The following is a 6,000-nucleotide window of genomic DNA, read 5'->3' as shown; positions in this document are numbered from 1 at the left end:
GGACTCGCAGATGGAGGGCTGCACATGCACAGTACACATCCTGTGCACTCGCAGTGCTCCAACAATTGGAAATGTATGCTAACCTGATGGTTAGAGCACATCTCTGAATCAAGCCCTTAGTACATATATGCGACTTTCTCATTTAGGGATCTATCATGTAAAATATACTTAATACAAAACAAAATATATTTGCTATTTAATTCACTTAAATATTAACATCTGTTGGTTCCCTTTTAAAAATCCAACCTTTATTGTCTCAGTATAGAAATATCAATTCAAGTAGATGAAATGAAGTACTATCAGCTGGGGGGCTCAGTACACTATGACATGGATTGGCTAGCTAGTGCTTCTGATTGTTGTAATCATCATAATTGCATCTTGTTGCACCAAACCCCCAGCACCAGAATACTCATATGCTTGGATACTGGTGTGTTGAGTAGGAATGGGGGATGCGGCTACAAATTACCTTGGTCTGTTGTGCATCTAAGTTGATGTGACCATCCCTCCTACATTGCACTCCAGCTCAAGCTCATCATGTTCACGATGAGGTATCATCAAGCCCCAACACTTGCCCACACTGAAAAAAATTACAAAAGTATTGAAACGCAAGTTTCAATTAATAACTAACTATCTTTACTTGCAACACTCAAGCACCTCAGTTGTAAAACTGCTGCAAGTGACTGGACAAACAAAGCATTAGTTAATTCTCACGTGACAATAGACTTGGAGGTATAGAGTTCAAAATAGCATTGGATCCACTGCATTATGTGTATGTTTTATCAGCACACAATGGACCTGTTGCTTGCTTGAGCATTGCATATGCTCGGAAGTCAAGGGTAAGTAATGTGACAAAAGCACTAGGGAAATTAATAATGGGAGATATATATTCCCAGGTTCCTTACTTTTGTCTGTTAAATATGCCAGTTAATGAGCAGCCTGTGAGAGGCAAATAGAAGTGTATGTGGTTGCTAGTCTCTCTTAGGGATGGTCTGTGGATTAACCATTGATGGTCACCATCGATGGTGTCATCAGAGATTAACATCAATGGCATGAAACATCAACGGGGAGCCATTGATGATTTGCATCCATCGGTGGACATCCCTGCCGAGGGAAAAGGCAGACAGCCGACCAATCACTGAAGGGAGAAGCATAGCGGAGTTGCTGGAGGCGTTGCTAAACTCCGTTTGGGGAAAACAAGAGCTCTATTTAACTTCTGTTTTTACTGTATGAGTTCAACTTTAGGTCCTTCCACCTTTAGGGACAACTACAGATGTGTTCAACATACATCTTACTTCCTTGTGCGTTAAACAGTCTTTCTAGTTACACCATGTCACGGCGTGTCTTGGTAGCACCTTTTCTGTAAATTTTTTACCTTCAAATGCGTCTTATTCGCAAAATGAATATTCGCTAATAGGACGCACAAGTGTCTGCTGAATAAAATGATATGCGGCATGTCTATGTTCTGTGTGCAACTGCGGTTATATCTGCATGCAAAATGCTACGTTAGTGTCACAGCTGCTGACACTGTAATGTAGCATTTTGCATTCAAATACACCAGCAGGCATACACAGAATATACACAGAATACTGCATATCATTTTAATCAGCAAAAGCTTGTGCATCCTATTCGCATCGCTTTGCGAATAAGACACATTTGAAGGTAAAAAGTCGTACAAAAGTACGCTCAGCACTACCAAGTTGTACAGCAATCACGCGTTATGTGACTTGTAGGGCACGGAGGTAAGATGTATGTGGACACATCTATATGTTTAGTTAATGCCGGATAGGTCAGGAGACATTTTTGTGTTTTGTTTATTTTGTACTCCTTCATAAACCTAGCTGTGGATACTTATACCAAGAGCTCTGGACTGGTGTGCTGTTATTAGCTTCTGCATGACAAAGTGCTACTGTCTATCCCAGGAGACGACTTTTCCCTAACCTGATCTCATGATAATAAGTATGGGTGATGCAGAGTCTTACACATTTCAGGTGCATCCCCACATTTGAAAAGATGTAACTGGGGTTGTATTGGGGCGTTCTCACACAGACAAAGATCCAATGAGGGCATTAAACTCCCTATCGGCAGATAATGCGTGCAACCACAAAGTTATTAAACCAAGCTTAAATATAATAAAGAGACAGACCAAGTATATGTGCGATCAAAAATATATGGTCAGCTTTATTTATTTTACAATCAGAGTATGGTGGCATAAGAAAGAACGGCCAGTAACCTGACGCCCCACACTTGACTTATGCAAGGATGTAAAATACTCACTGAATGGGCCAATATCCCAATTCAAGTGTAATAGTGATATAAAACTTGCAAGGGCCGATATCCCTCTCTGGCAAGTGAGACGGTATCCAGCCCCATCGCAATGCACTATTTTAGCCCTCTCCAACGAGAGGTGTCTCTGACCCCAGTAGGGTAAAATCAGCCTAACCAGTGCATAGAAGGGGGCGCACCGCTCATACTGCAGCAAGGTGGATGCTTTATAGATACTGCCGTTCTTTCCCGCCCTTGAAATAAAGCCGACACAAGAGGAAAAAAGTGGGAGGGAGGGTGGGAGATCAGATTCCCAAGAGGCAGAGTAAACCCAAGCCAGGGGCGTGTCCCGTTATTACATAGGGCTGTGTATAAGATATGGGGCCAAATGTAACAGGGCGAGAGCCCAGAGAGGCGAGAGCTTCTGACACTTTTTTGTCAATGTAATAGAGTCCAAAAACAAAGTAACAGGGTGAACTTGCATGTTTTTTTTAGACTTAGAAAAATTCTCACGATTTAAAATCTCATTCAGGTGTTTTCCCATTTTGAAGATAAAACTCAACCAATGTGAGAGCTCACTGCTAAACTCTCACACTTTCCAAACTCTCACCCTATCACACTCGGCCCCTGGTGTGCTTAGAAGAACGTTGTATGTGGGTGTGGTGGACTCGGGTCAAACCTGTTTCCCTATATAAGATTTATCTATAAATATATGATTAGGTATATATGAATGGGGATCAGATGCAATGTAAGCTGTGTAGCTCACCTAAATCCTATGAACATGTATTTGTAAAATAAAAAGGGGGGTGTGCGTGTATAAGATATGGTGTACTTTGAAGAGCGTTGCATGTGGGGGTGGACTCGGGTCGAACCTGTATCTGTATATAAAATAAGTATATATGATTAGGTCTCAATTGGAATAGGGATGAGGCTACCATGCAAAAATGTGTAGCTCGCCTAAATCCTATGAACCATATTTGGCATAAAAAACATTTTCAACACCAAAATGTAAAGTATAAAACAAATATTCCCAAAGGCCAGATACTGAGTCTGAGGAGTAACTGGACCACAGAGGGGATAATTGAAATCACACCAGCAGTTATCGCATAAATGTACCTTATGTATGACCTCACAATGTATTAGACAAAGCGCTCAAATTAAAATGGTATGGAAAAGCACCCACTCATGGGTAAGAAAAACCAACCGCAGGCGCCGGCTATAGGGAAAGGGCCAGAAAACCCTATGTGAATAAAATGCAATCAACTACCGAAAGTATAAGGGAAAATTATACGGACAAAAGAAAAATTACCCCAGAACGAAGTGGTCCTATGCATGCACGAGCACCGGCTACAGGTAAAGAGCATAAATTACTGTACAGGGATTAATACAATTCAGCTACAGAAAGTATAAGGGTAAATCATATGGGCAAAAGAAAAATAACGCACCGACACGTGGTGTTCCTATGCATGCACACTTATGACCAAAAGGGGTGGTCCAAACAGTTTATAACAGAGAAAGAGAGTAAACAAGTGAAGAATAACAGAATAGGAGATGATAGGCTCCTAATACTTGATTTTAGACTATGAGCCAGTGATACCATTCACAAGCTGACTCCAACTTGAGCGCATGGTGGGAGGGGGAGCGGCACACGCTTCAAGTCCCTACATGGTCATAGGGTCCCAAGACACTCCCAAACTCTATGAAACTTAGGGATACCCATGTAATGTAATTTAGTACATTTATGAAATAAAAAGTATGTAATAGCGTGATATTAGTAATAGTGTGCAAGAACACATTTGTGATCGATTAGCTGATGAATAGTCCATGATACATATTTTCCTTATCCACACTTCTCTGCCGCACTTATTTTCTTATCTCTGTGCATGACTAAACATGAATGTTTTGCTGTACTAAATGAGTTTAATGGACGATACGGTCTTATTAAGATTGAGGTAATGAATTGCTTGTATTAATATTAAATCAATATAACTTCATTGTGCGTACTGACTTATAATTTTCGAAAGTCAACCATGTGCATGACTATAACATGAATGTTTGCTGTAATAAATGAAGGTCATATGAAAAAATCTTAACGCAATAATCTAATAAGGAGCCGTGCAGAAGAACCGCAGAACAAAGGGCCAAAGGCACCGTGGTTTCTGACATGCTGGCTTACGGCCCTACATGTGTGGAGCCCGTACAATCTCCCTGTGCCCGCGTGGGCCTACTCCGGGCACTCTGGTTTCTTCCCACACTCCAAAAACATACTGGTAGGTTAATTGGCTCCAAACATAAATTAACCCTAGTGTGTATGTGTGTGAGCATGTGGTAGGGATCATAGATTGTAAGCTCCCTGGGGCAGGGACTGATGTGAATGGCCAAATATTCTCTGTAAAGCTCTGTGGAATATGTGTGTGCTATATAAATAACTGGTAATAATAATAACTGGTAATAATGATAACGTGCTGTAATGCATTTAACATGTATAAAAAATGCACAGCATTTATGTATGAAATAAGTGCTCTACCAATATATTGATTAATAAAACTGTTTTGTATGACTAGATGAAGAAAAACTGGTTTGTTGACAATGACCAGCCGCTGTGAATAGACCAAATAAAAAGATGTGCGGAGGTGGGCTGGTAAGCTTCTGAGGAAACGGCATATGGCCGAGAAACGAGATACGCCACGGCCTTGTAGTCGTGGGTTATGTATGAAATGAGCCCTCACAATAACACAAACAACAAGCGAGCATAAGACCACCGTCTCCTGACACGGAGCAGCGAGGGAACCTCCCAGTCCTGTACATTACATATTCCCACAGCCTAGCCCAGGAGCTGTGGCTGACATGAGCGCTGGAGAACTGCTTCTTTCCTGCAAACAGATATGAATACAGCTGCCTACCTAGTCATTTTTTAATATATCAAACTGTTGACTTACCGACATATAACCTACCACATTCGTAACCATATACCTAATGCCCGAAAGGACCAACTTAATAGCGCCCTTACCACTGGGCGTGTCATTCAGCCTGTTATTACTGAATATGCATGCACTGCTAATGGTTTTTGCTTTGTATATAAGAAAAGGAGGCAGGAGATGCCACACACATTTTTTAACTGCTGAGCCCGTGTGACGTATTCCGCAGGTGCAGCCAAGGTGCTAAATCTTACCCCCACACCCTCAGACTGCAAAGACCGTAGGGGTGTCAGAGCACCCCCACTGCCACCAGCTGTCCGGCAATAGACCCAGAATCCAGTGCGGCAGCACCAGCGCGACCAGCTGGAACTATATTACAATTGAAGGCAATGGGAAACCCATGGCAGTAATCATGCCTTGCTGTACTGTTGTGCTGTGAGGGGTACAGGGCTGTAATAGCTCACATAAACATACAGTAGCTCACACAGAGATAACCCATGCAGTAATAGCTCACACAGAGATAGCCCATGCAGTAATAGCCCATCTAAAGATAGATCAAGCAGTTATAGCTCACACAGTGAGGAGGGAAGGGGGGGGGGGGGGGGACTATGAAACCCAGATCTGCAGCATCATCCAGGGAGAAAAAACGGGCGTGCCAGGGGCAAAGTATACTGTAGAGAGGAATGTATAGGATAAAGAAACAGCAAAGCAGGAAAGAATAGATCAGAATAAGAAGAATAAGAGATAAAGATGAAGGCAGGAAAGACATGTATGAGAAGAAAAAGGGGGAAAAATACCAAAAACAAAGACCAGAGTATTA

This window comes from Taudactylus pleione, unplaced genomic scaffold (genome assembly GCF_031769625.1).
Source record: "Taudactylus pleione unplaced genomic scaffold, aTauple2 ptg002543l, whole genome shotgun sequence".
In the NCBI taxonomy this organism is placed as follows: domain Eukaryota; kingdom Metazoa; phylum Chordata; class Amphibia; order Anura; family Myobatrachidae; genus Taudactylus; species Taudactylus pleione.
The sequence above is the reverse complement of the archived record's forward strand: the minus strand, read 5'-3'. Positions refer to the sequence as shown.